This window comes from Pezoporus wallicus, unplaced genomic scaffold (assembly GCF_028554395.1).
Source record: "Pezoporus wallicus isolate ANWC-B61680 ecotype Strahan unplaced genomic scaffold, APGP_CSIRO_Pwel_v1 contig_8721, whole genome shotgun sequence".
Lineage (NCBI taxonomy): Eukaryota > Metazoa > Chordata > Aves > Psittaciformes > Psittacidae > Pezoporus > Pezoporus wallicus.
The window spans coordinates 693,650-706,608 of record NW_026635692.1 but is presented as its reverse complement, the minus strand read 5'-3'; the positions used below and the strand labels follow the sequence as shown (position 1 = coordinate 706,608).

Genomic DNA, 12,959 nt, shown 5'->3' with positions numbered 1-12,959 from the left:
TAGAGATAAGGATGTCATGTGGGACAGTGCCAAATGCTTTTCACAAGTCCAGTTACATGATGTCAGCTGCTCTACCCTTATCCTCCAAAGCTGTGATAATGAACTCCACCAAGGTTGCCCCTGAGCTTCACATTCACCTCCAGCCTTTTCTTGCTGGTGAGAACAAGGTCCAGCACTGCACTTCTGGTTGGCTCCTCTGTCACATGGAGAAGAAAGTTACCATCAACGCATTCCAGAAAGGTGGATTGCTCCCAGGCCTTCTCTCAAGGCTTTCAAATTAACAAAGGATGTATTTGGAGGATAGTCAGTGAATGATAAAAACTGAGAAACATTCACTCCTTGGCTGGGAAGTTTTCAAACTTGTAGAGCCTAGGGGCTATCTTTAGATATATAAGCAGCTCCTGTTGGATACAAAGAAAACGGTGTGTCTATGCCTGTGAACAGAAGTTGATCCTGGCCTTAGGTGCTTTAGAAGGATGTGTTTTCTTGCCTCTCTCTGAAAAAGAGAGAAAAAAAAAAGGCACTTGATTCCTCTTTCTAAAGCAAAATATAAACATCATAAAGCACGTTAGTACAGACAGTCTCGGTGCTGTTCCCCACCCTCCAGCTTTACCTCTCGCTATCTCCTTGTTACTTAAATAGAAAGTTAGATGTAGTACACAACTTTAAAGCAGCCTTATATGGTAATTTTGCTGCAACAGTAAAAAATGATCAGTTTATCTGTCAGACAGCCAAACAACACTTCTGCAGTAATTTTTGCGCTGACTTCCAATCTCATGAACATTTGTTCAAAAAAGCATGTTTCTGTTACAGTCCTCATTTCAGCTACAATGTCTGAGGTTTACAACACTCTTTTTGAGTGAAAACCAGGCAAGAGCCACCCCTGATAAAAATAGCAACATGGAGAAAACCCCAGTGAAGGAATTCAAACGCAGCTTTGTAGCTTGTCAAGGCTAATATAGGCCCTGACAATTCAGAAGTAGGTGATGCATGCTTTATGCTCTTAGTACAGAAACAAGGTGAATGAGAACAAAACAGTCAAAAATCCTCACCTTCATGAAAAGGACACCTTAGCCACAAGACCTTCTTGCCTTCTTCAATCACAGGCATTCCTCTTCGCATGCATGAGGGAAATCAGAGATGGTGGAGCTAAACCACAAACCTTGGTGTGCAGCCCAGCCCAGGCAGCTTTTGTTCATGGACTTCATTTTCAGCCTAAAGAAAGGTCACACATCAGTTACTGTGTACGGTGCACTTCATTGCGAGATTACTGAACACTATCAATGAGGCTGTAATAGAAGTTCCTTTCCACATCAGGAAAATCCAGCAGTTTGACTTAGCTGATGTATGTGTCATCCCTTCCCAGTATCCCAAATGCTATTAGAAATGAAAATATCTGTAACAGCTTCAGACATCTCATCTGTTCTTCTGGGTGAATGTACCATTAAAGGTCAGTCTATGGATGTATCATTTCCTGGGGTGGGGGGAAGTAATAGGCTAAATTGTTCACATCGGAGTGAGACACTCAAATCAGAGCAAAGGCACATGAATAAATGGCTCAACAGTCACAAAGAGCTGAACGGTCACAAATGGCTCAACAGTCATAAATGGCTCAATAGTCATAAAGACCAAGCACTCTTGACATTGCAGACTTCCAAAATCCCAGAGGAAGGTCAGCTGTTCAGGGATGCAGCACAACTTGGTATGGGATTGTTGGCAGAAGGATTGAAAACGTCCCTGATTTTCTGTGCTAAGTGTTGGTAAATTGGGCGGCTTTACTGTGTTTCACAATTTGCCTTTCTGCACTGATACCTTCGGAACCCGGTCAACTGCAGATGATCTGGAGAGTTTGTGTGGCAGGGGCTATTGTCAGAAATGAGTTAATGGCACAGAGACTTCTTGTCTGACTGCTCTGGTGCAGGGTGGCTGGAGTGGGAGCAGCTGCACTGTTTTTTGCCTGAAACATGTGTTCCAAATGTAAGGAAAGCACATCAGGACTCCGGGGGCATTTTTAATGACATCAGATGGGATTATTTAACCTCAAGAGGTTAACATTTAATAATTAGGTTAGAACCTGCTGTTATCGGACTTGTCCGTCTTCTAACACTAGAAGAAATTTTAAACATCTGTGGAGGCCACAAACTGGGGCGGGGGGGGGAATGGTCATTCCTCAAACACTGGGCAAAAAAAATGGGTAAGGAAAACATTCCCGGAAGGATCCTGGGTTCATTTCTGGCTGAAGTGGTTAATACCTAAAAATGAATGCCTAGTGAGATTAAAAAATTGACTGGAACTTTTGTAAATGATGCTAGATAAGGCGTTTTAATACCTAAAAGAGTTTTTCATTCTGGTCTCAAGCTATTTACACATCTTGAACACTTTTGGACATAAACAGCTAACTCCTTATTCTCACTTAGATTCCCTCAAGTGTCTGGGGAGGCCTAGCCTTCTATGTAACTAAGGTGACTTTAAAAATCTGCAGGAATTGCTTTTGCTCTGACACATCAGTTTGAAAGTAAAGGTCCTAAATTCATTACACTCTGGCATTAAACTAGCAGAAAGGAAACCAGCAGCATGCACATTTTCTAGTAGACAGGAAAATGGTTTGGTAAGAGCGTTTGCGCCAGTCTATAGTGTACAGGCAGAATAGGCCCAGTAGATGAGGGGTTAAAATAGAAACTGAAGTATAAATATCACAGAGCAAGACAAGGAAGCACTTGAAAAACAGACAGAAAAGTAAAGCTTGCAACACAACCCAGACCAAATGAAACCAGACCTGCACAACATCTGGTCCTCAGATGGTTTGCTAGCAGCTGAGTGGCAGCATGTCTCATAGGATGACAGGTAGTCAAGAGGAGGTATGTCTCAGGCTGACTCGGAGGCTCTCCTGCTCTGCTTAGCAAGCTGGGGATACCTGCTCTGCTTCTCAGCCTGCAGCTGGGGTGCATTGCATGACCAATGTTCTCAGACAAGGCAACCCATGAAGGAGAGGCTGGGAGGAAGGCTGCAAGGAGGTAGGGAGAGAGGGCTGCAGCAGGAGGGGATGCAAAGGTGTAGGGTAAGGGGGCATGGGGATGAGTTGCAGCAGAGAAGGAGGTTTGTAGGTCACAGATAGGAGAAGGTGTGAGGGCACAGAGGAGCAGAAAAGTGAGGTCCAAAGCTCTTGTGCTGAAGTCTCACCTGTCACTGAGCTGGGGACCCCTGAATTAAACCATAGAATATGCCCAGTGGCTTAGAAACCCACAGGACAAACAGGACGGGGTGTCCACCCTTCACACAATGCTTGTGCCGAGCTGCACTACCTCCCAGACAAGGACAGCAGCTGTCTGGGGAAAGTCAGCAACGCATGGATCAATGGACGTGAGCACAGCCAGCAGCCATGGCAAGGTTAATGGGGTAGCAAGCTGCATGATGTGTATGCCAGGAAAGATCAGATTCCCTCAGATGGTGGAGTCATGGTCAGCCATGTGGACCTGATGCTTCAGGGCTGAATGCAGCAGCAGCTTCACCGAGACCTCTGAGAGGGGGAGAGCCCAGGCACCCAGCTCCACTTTCCTCAAGCCCATGGAGCTGAGGCAGCTAGCTGCCCTTTCTTGAGCACTCCACAGGCCATCAGGATGCAAATTATCACCATTTGTTCTATTTTTCAGCCACCACCACTGCTGAAAACATTTAGATTTTGAAATGCCACAGCTGTATAAGAAAGAGAAATGCATTTAATTTACTTCTTTTTTGACTCAGTTTCACAGATGTGACTACCTTGAATGGCACTTTCAAAATCCTCAGTGGCCTATGAGAAGTGGAGTTTGCTGTATTCTGAGTGCCTCATGAAGCCAAAAGATGACAGTCTTACTTTAGACCATGAGGAGAAGAAACAGCAATGTAACTAGGCACTGCTTGAACTAATTTGTCAAGTCACTCTGTTCAGCCTCCCAGCTTTGTGCTGGACTTCTTCCACACTGCCCTGCATTATCTCCCTTTCTTCTTGCCTTGTAAAGGTTCCAGTTCTGCACAGATATTCACGTATGTCTGTGAAACTTGCAGCAGTTGCTTTGGTCTGTCAGTGTGATTTAAGTTGTAGTCTTCCTATACTGGGGCTCTGCTGTTGCTAACACTCCCATGCTTAACTACCTCACATAGCAGAGTTCAGAACATGTGCAAGGGTTTGCAAGACTGGCTATTTCCTTGAGAGCACTTATAAAGAGACTCGATATGAGGGCTATAAATATTTGAAAAGTGGCCAAGAACAAGTTTTGAAACTATAAAAGTAACGCTGGGGGTGCAATGACAACTTCCATTGTCAAAGGAGCAGTGCTTCATTACAATTTACTGGATTCTTTTTCTCCCTCCCTAGAAATTAATGAAATGTTTGAAGAAAAATATCATAGGTTCTGCATTTTCCTGACAAAAAAAAAGTAATAATTGTCTTCTTTGTTTCAGGCACTGAAAGAACCAAAGTATACCAGAATAATAGAAGAGTTTGAGCTATGCTTGAGCGTAATCTGGAAGTATTATGCTTGTGGCTTAAAAGATCATTCTTTTTAAATGCTTCTGTTTCAGCCAGCGTATAAAAATATCAGGAAAATCAGAATGATCCTGGCAAAGCAGCTTTGTGACGCCTTCTCCATTAAGGTTACTTATTCGAAATCATGCAGAAATTGATTCAACAGAGAACATGCTCCAAGTCATACAATGTCTTTTCTTGACTAGATGCGACAAATTACAACATCTGACAAAAACTGCATAAAAGAAACTCACAAAAGATATTGTGGGAAGGAATTATTCACAGAAAAAAACATATGTAAATGACAGGAGAAGGGCAAACAAAGTGTCTATCATTATAAAAAGGGGAGGAAGACAAATTACTGGAAGAAAGCAGCCAACAAACGAGCTGTAAATACATGGAAGAAAACAAAAAGATGAGCCAACAGCCAGTTAACATTTGTTAGAGATGAGCCGTGTCAACTCATTCATTTCAGGAAGATGATAGCACAGTTTCCCTTTCTGGTTAGGGAAAAGTATACACATCATGTAACTTCATTTTAACAAAGGTTTTGGGTTGTTTTTTTCTTTGTGGTGTATCACAGAAAAACCACATGAGCAAGCTAGGCGATCACAGAATGGATGAAACACTGGGGGGTTACAAAGCTGTTTGGAAAGCTGTATTTTTATGTGATGTGAGTGTTTGTGGACAAGGTATGTGGTGATTCTGGAGTTCTGCTTGTGTTTGTTATGATCCAGTGATACTTCACGTTTTCATTAATGATCTTGTGAAAATTTGGAGATGATATCCAGACTAAGTGGAACAGCAAGCATGTCAGAGACAGGGTATGGAGGGGTGCTAGAACGGGAGCAATAAAAGGACAAGTGGAAGGTACACAGGCAGGAATCATCAACATGAATAAACTCAGGCTGAAAAATAACTGTTTAGGTAACATTTCTATAGAAGAGATCTTGGATATTAGTGAATTAGAAGGTTAACAGAAGCCAGTAATTTCATGTTGATTTGGAAAAGGAAATGCTGCATAAGAAGGTTTAAGTAGGAATAAGTGAAATGGACTGACATCTGTGCACTTTGGGTAGAACACCTGAAGAAATGCAGGAATCAATAGAAAAGAGTCCACAGAGTTCACAAATATAGAAAACCACAATCATTGGCAGCAGACTGAATGAGTTCTGACTGTAGCAGAAAGCAAATGTACGGCTGGCTCTTCAAAGCCCACAGTAAGGCAGAGAAGCAGTGACAGGCCTACATTATGACTAGAAATACTCAGCTAATTACCTTTAATTAGAAAACTTGGTAAAACTGAGAATACTGAAGTGACAAAATAGATTTCATGATGATGACTTCTGTTGGAGGTCTTTCTTTACAGACAGATCAGACAATACTTGAGATAAATACCACTGATCTTCCCTCCAGGAGAGCTCCTCCAGGGCTTTAAGCAACCTGTTCTAGCAGGACGCCTACTGGGGGGGGGGGGGGGGGAACTAGACACTCTTTAAGGTCTCTTCCAACCCAACCATTCTATGATTCTGTGATTCTATGATTCTATGACAAAGAGTGGATTTCTTGAGGGGATGTATAGGTAATTATATTAATTTCTTCTCTAAAGTGCTTTTATAAAGCTTCTGTGAAGAGCTGAGTTTGAAATTGTTACTTGTTGTTTACTTCTGGAAGAGCTCTCAAAATGTCCGTTCAGGACCTGGATCGTGTTTTAACTGGGAGTGTGAAGTGAAAGATTCCCTCATGTACCAAGAACTCCAGAAAAAGCCACAGAATCTGGGTGAACTTGCAAGATCAGGTCAACTGGCTTTGCTGATACTCACCAGAAACTGCTATCTTTGTAAGAGCTTTTGTTGGAATTGGACATAAACAGATCTGTTACATCGCTCAGTCCAAAATTATGACCTTGGCTGAAATGATGTTTGCTTGAATCCATTACTGGAAAAGTATACTCCAGGAAAAATTGCATGCAGCACTGGCTTGAAAGCAGAGAAAGAGCCAATATCAGGATAACTTTCTTATTCTGGAAATGAGAGCTTTCAAATCATGGAGATAAAATATTAAAACCTAAGAAATACTCAGACAAATACTCAGCAAAGCTGTATCAGGAAGAGCTTTTTATGGAATAAATTCAGTACCAGACTTGATATACTGTGATTTAGTGACATGTCTCTCTATGCTGAAGCATGGCTACAAGTGCCAGTCCTGAAGGATGCTGTGCACCTAAACCAAGCACACTTCGCATTTCACTGGTGTGGGCCTAGAAGCTGAGCTAACTTCAACTAGGCAAACATGAAGAGGAAAGCTTGGATGGGGAGAGAGAGATCTGGCTGCATGCACTCCCCCTAAGAACTTGGTATAGCTCTTCATGGATAAGGGACTGCTATGACAGATGACTGGCACACAGCTAGACCATTTAAGTGTAGAAGCTGTGAAACCATTTGCTGAATGGTATATAAAACTGTAGTAACTATGAGCTGAGGGGTATGTGATAATAAAAAAGACTATTTTGTTGTTGTTGCAGATGACTCCAAAAGCTGAATTTTTAACATCAAAGACCTGGAAAAGCAGAAGAGAAGAAGGATATTTGTGACAGTAGAAAGGATGAAGCTGGGGTGCTGAGTCACCGAAATTAGAGAGAGGAAACATTATTAACTGTCTCTCCCTAATTGTGTAGGACTTTTCCCTTGTGTATTGCCAAAGCTTGTTTAAGATAGTTCAGTCACCTCTCATGGATGAAACTCTGCTAACTAATCATTTGGATTTCTTTTTTCGCTGATTCTTCTACTCACAATTTTACATCACACTATACTAGCCCTTGGACGACGTGCATACAAATTCCTTTCCATAAGTGGAACTTGCACCTTTCAAAAAACCCATACATTGGGTTACATCAGCCTCCCATTTCATTCTGGGTTGGTCAAAGCTACAACATAATGTTTGCATTTATTTCTGGTAATTTACTTCATAAATCAATCCCTCCAGTGCCTTAAACACATCTGTTCCTTTTCTCTGAACGTCTTCCAACCTATCAATACCTTTCTGGGATTGAAGGACCTAGGATTACATCCAGTGCTTTAGGTGAATCATTACTTCAGGAGCATTTTGTATTATGAAGTCCCGTAAGTGACTGCAAAAACTTGAAAAAGCTATGTTCCAGTAACCTTGAGCCATAAGATGTTGGTGGTCTGGTCTCTGTGGCATGAATAACAGCATTCTGTACCTCGTGTGAGACATGACTAGAAAAAAACCCCAAACAAGCACAAATTCAGGCTTGAAGCAGGCTGGACTTGTTTCACGGTCCTCTGCAGCTGTTTTGGCTTGTGAAGAGTATAGACATTTCACTGATGTTTTCTAGTCTGGTCTGCCTAATGTTTAATTCAGGTAGAGAACAGGTACAGTGATGAAATTTGTCTTGGTGCAGATAGTCTGCATGATGCTTAAGTTTCCATTTGAAACCTGTTTTGAGGTCTGAGATGTTCTCAGAATGCATTGCAGGCTTTACACTGACCATATGTTTATCCCTAATAAATACAAAAGTTCGTCACTTCTGTTTAAGTTGACCACAACATATATTAAAGCTAAATTGTTAATTCAGGTTTATGCTTCTCCTTTTCTCCCCTCTTTTACAGCAGGTTTGCTGAGGGTCCTGTGGGCTATGGTTTGTGTCATGCACCAGGAAAGAGGAAAGATGGGCTGGTAATTGGAAGGGTACACACAAGAACTGCTCTGGTCCCTTCCTTTCCTATTGCAGCTTGAACTCCTCCTGACATGGTACTGGGACCTGTACTTGGCAAGGCACTTCTGTCTGTACACTTCCCTTGGTTAGTCAGTCTCCCCAGCACTTATGCTGCTACCTGTTTTACCTGTTGATGGTTCTGCCTGAGTTTCTTATTATGCAAAGGTAGGTACAGAGCATCAGCATACAGCAACATGCCTATGGATGCATGAGCCATGCCAAAACTTCATCTAACACCATTCTTATTTTTCTCAACCATCACCAAAGATGAAGCATTGCCCTACTTTGCACCCAAGTCTAAAAGCAGGTGGCTGATACTTAAGGAACATTGCCAGCGTGGATATCTCCTTGTAGAGTTTTATTGTCAAGGAAGCTGTGATTAAGCTACATTTATATAGCTACTTTGCATGTTGCTATTCCTTGCTGACAGTCAAATTTTGAATTCCTAGAAAGAGGGGAGACCCCCACACCACCACAGGAAAGCACACCATCAAATGGCAAGTTGTGAATGTGCCTATTCCGCTCTGTCTTCTTTATGTTGTTCCTAGTTCTTTGCATGCTGCCTGTGGTTTTCCCCTTATACCTAGGAACAAGAATTAGAGTAAGCCACAAAGCTGCTAAGTCTTATGTGGATAAGTGTCACAGTCAAAACCAAAGACACTACCTGGGGGAGCTGGAGGACTCTTGTATGGGACTGAAAGAGCAGGTTCTCTGCTTCCCAAGAATCTTTAAAGCAGCTTTAGCTGTTTTAAAAAGACGGCTGGACCGTTACAACCTGCTGTGCTCACATTCTTCCCATCACTGTTGATATAACTTAGCTTGGAACCTGAGTCTCTTATAAAACATTTGAGTGTTTTATTTTGCGTTTTATTTTGTTGTGTTTTTTAATGCACATCAAAGTCATTCATAATTCCCAGAATTTTCTACACTGAACTGTTTGCTTAAGCAAAGACTCTAGTGATGATGTGAATTATTTATAGTGTCTACTTTTAAGTTGGGGCCAACATTAATTTGGCTGGGTCACTGGCACTGTGGATTTAATTGCCATGTAAATAGCTATGGAGCCTGTGTCTTTAATTAGCGTGCTAAATCCTACACAATTTATGAATAAAATATACTCATTCTGACATTTAAAAACAGTTATTTTATTAATGAAGAATTTATCAGTGTTATACCAATTCCCTTGCCTTTTGTTAATTATATGCCTCTCGTGCATTTTCTGATATGTTAATTTTGTTTGGTATAAATATTTGTCCTAATTAAGATGAATGCACTGTCAATGTTGACTCATTCGTTTTCCCCCAATAGATAGCTTAAATGTGACTGAATTTTTTGATCTTGTGTTTCTTACCGATTAAAAGAACCTCGTAGCTCTATCTTCCTTTAAGTCCTCTTCAGCAAGCTCTACAATTTCACCCAAAGAATGGCCTAGCTTTCTTTATGAGGTATGCATGCCATGTTGAAAGGGATATCGATAGGGATAGAGTTTAGCTAGCTGTGTTTCTCACAAGAAGGAATAAAGAGCAAAGTTTTGCTAACAGCACTGTCCCTTCTGTGACCTTCTGCTGCTCGATTGGTAATTCACATATGATGCCTGCAGATATGGAATGAGGGGCATGATCAGAAGCAGGCTGTGGTACCAGAGTGCTTCTAGGGCGGTGGAAAAGCTGTGAACTTGTGCAGGAATCGCTATGACCCTCTGAAAAGCAAGGGCTTTTTTAACCTGACATTCCTAGCTAGGGTAATTCCGACTCCCTTTTCCTCTCAAAGAATAGGAGAGCAAACAACCTAATAAAATTGACATAACAGCCATGAGTGTCTTTTGACACACAGCTTGCTTGGTTTTGCTTGTACATGAGCTGATAATGTGCCAAGACCACCAGGGCGGTACAGGGGATGTACTGACTGGGGAAGGAGAGAGCAGGGGAGGCAGGTGTGAAACGTTCAGAGAAGGCAACAGCAAGTCCTCTGTGAAATGGGAGGAGTAGGAATGGCAGCTAATAGCTGTATTAAGAATCAGCATCATTTTCAAAACCAGGGAGTCCCCTGGTTTTAACAGGCATCTACACCTGGTTTGAAGTGAGAGCTGATAAGGGAGGCCAGGCCTTTAGGAGCTCAGACTGAATGCTGAAGATAAAACTTGCTGATGAGTCAGGAGAATATGTGTACGTGGATGCACGTGGGTCTGCATTTGCATACAGCTTCACTGACACACACAGTCCATTTTGGCATGGGTAACTGCATACTAATATTACACCTTAGATCACCTGTTTAAATGGGAACTTTATCACCTTCACACACTGCACTACTGTCCAGGCTATGCAAAAATACTTTTTCAGTCCCTACATGTTTTTTTCCCTACAGATGTGCTGTAAGTAAACTTCAATGGTCAGGTTTGTATATCTACTGAGATAAGATTATACGTCAAAGAACAGATGGAGCATCTGGGCCTGCACATAGATGCAGATCCTGCCTGCTGTAAGTCACCTAAGAACACAGAAAACCTCTTCTGACTCTTGAGGTCTTTAGGATATGGATTACTTTCCTTTGCAGACAAATTTCAGGTCATCAGGCTTATTTCAGTTGCAGTTAAAACTAGGATTTGAACACAGATATAAAAGTAATCCGAGAGTAATCCACTGAGCTCCCTGTTGAGCCATCTCCACTTGCTTCTACTATTTGAATTTTGCCATTTTTGGACTGTGACTACATTCACATTTTCCTTTTGCTTACTTTCATTGTTTATTTTTGTGCTATGCTGTTAATATAGCATTTTTTGAGGTGCAAATGCTTGCAGGTTTCCTCTGAAATTATTTGATCCTATACATTTGTGGAGTGCTTTAACATCATCTGCAACTTTTGTAACATGCATTGTAGACAACATTGTGATTCGTTTGGACATTAAATTTGTTTGTGGATGGAAGCCACCTTACTGCTTTCACATCACAGATCTGCACTCAATTGTTTAGCGTTTGGGTCAGGAACATGTAGGATTAGATATGTTTCCTAAATGTTGTGAGGAAGCTTTTCTCAAAAGAAGCTATGCTGCAGCATTCACGCTTTTCAGGGAACTGATCTCAATGCTCCCTGCCACTGAACAGCAGGACTTCGAAGACTTCAGCCAGGAGGCGACTTGATTTGTCAATCAAGTCAATTAGTTAACTTTTGTCTTTGTTTCTTTTCAGGTCCTCTATTTTATGATATTAGAAAGTCAAACCAAAATCTGCCAACATCAAATTTGTTTGTATGTTTCCCCTTGCACCAAGATTTGTATATTTGCATACAGTCACCATTCCTTCTACACTGAGATCAGTTCTGGTGTCACTACAGTCTAAGTAAGGGATCCTGCTGTGATTTCAACACAATAAAGACTGATTGAGGTGTCAATGATTTCAGCTGTGTTTTGTATTACAAAGTTAAACACGGTCTATTCCACTTAAGCAAAACAATCCCAAGAATAGAGATCAAAGATGTGAGGCCCTTAGTGAAGCTCACTGTTAATAGGAAAAGAACCTTCTTATATAGCTGTGCTTCTCTTTCATTTATATGTTTTTGAGAAGTGATTTATATCCTCATACAGACAAAATTTCTTTACAACACTGGATTCTGCTCCCCAGGTATTCCTGCAATTGGTCATGAGACTTAATTTATGAGCACAGAGAGGAACACAGGTATACAAGAAAGATGCTCTAGGAAATTATAAGAACCCACATTATAGGAAGTCCATTAGCTTTCACTTTTTAAATAATTAAACAGCACACTCATTCACCTTATCCGAAGAAGCAAAACAGAGCTTTTGCAAAGGGCAGCCTCTTTCACTTGAGAAAATACGATGCTTCTGAAGGATGCAGTTTGAAATACGCAGCCGAAATTCTAGAGAACACATAGAAATCAATCAAATTTCATTAGAAATACATATTAAAAACTAGAACTTTTCATTACACAGACAGTCAATATTTATGCAAGTCAACGTGAAGTGATAACTCCACAGTTATTTGTAGATCAACATCATTCATCAGTTGTGCTCGTCAGATATTTTGCAATACAACAAATTTTCTTTAAGGGGAAAAATGTTGTTCCTTGAAAGCAAAATGCTTACAGAAATAGCCCAGTTTCACTGAGCTGATGAGTGGTTTGAAAGCCAATTATCTTAGGGCTCTTCCCAATCATACTGATTCAGCCAGAGCTTTTAGGAACTCTGCTTCTTGGCTTTGTAGAAGGAATTCTGGATGCCTTGAAACTTCAGTCACATCTCGGGTTTCCATGTCAGTTATTCTCTTTACTTTGTGTCTGAGGCTTTCCAGACTGTTCTTTAATCTTTCAGGATGGTCAAGGTAACAACACAAGTAGAGAACAGCTAATTCTTTAGTTTCATACTTAATAATTCCAAGTTGAGATATGTAAGTATTTTAATTTGAATTTCAAAATAAGAACAAACCTTTTGCTATCTTAGAACTTTCTACAGCATCAGGAATTTAGAATTTTGAGCTGCTCTAACAACAGTAATTTAGAGTTGGTTTCTTGTTCTTGTTTTCTGGGGCTGCTTATAAAGTATTTGAAATGCCCTTAGTTGTGCTGATTAGTCTGAAAATTCAGACCAAACCCACAAGGTTTAGAGTATTTTTAGATGTTCTTCACTAGGCTTCTGTTTGCATTTTTTAATTATCCAATAGGCAGGCAGAAATATCAGGATATGATTTAGCTGCCTGTACTGAC

At 41.0% G+C, this 12,959-nt stretch overlaps 1 long non-coding RNA gene across 1 annotated transcript in view; it reads right to left on the bottom strand.

The window, feature by feature from the left end:
* Nucleotides 1-329: 329 nt before the first annotated feature.
* Nucleotides 330-12,959, bottom strand: part of LOC130592757 (uncharacterized) — a 37,189-nt gene continuing 24,559 nt past the window's right edge. The window contains exons 2-3 of the long non-coding RNA XR_008970648.1: nt 1,053-1,215; nt 330-496 (exon numbers count right to left, since the gene is read on the bottom strand). This is a non-coding gene — a long non-coding RNA (uncharacterized LOC130592757). The remainder of the gene's footprint in view (nt 497-1,052; nt 1,216-12,959) is intronic.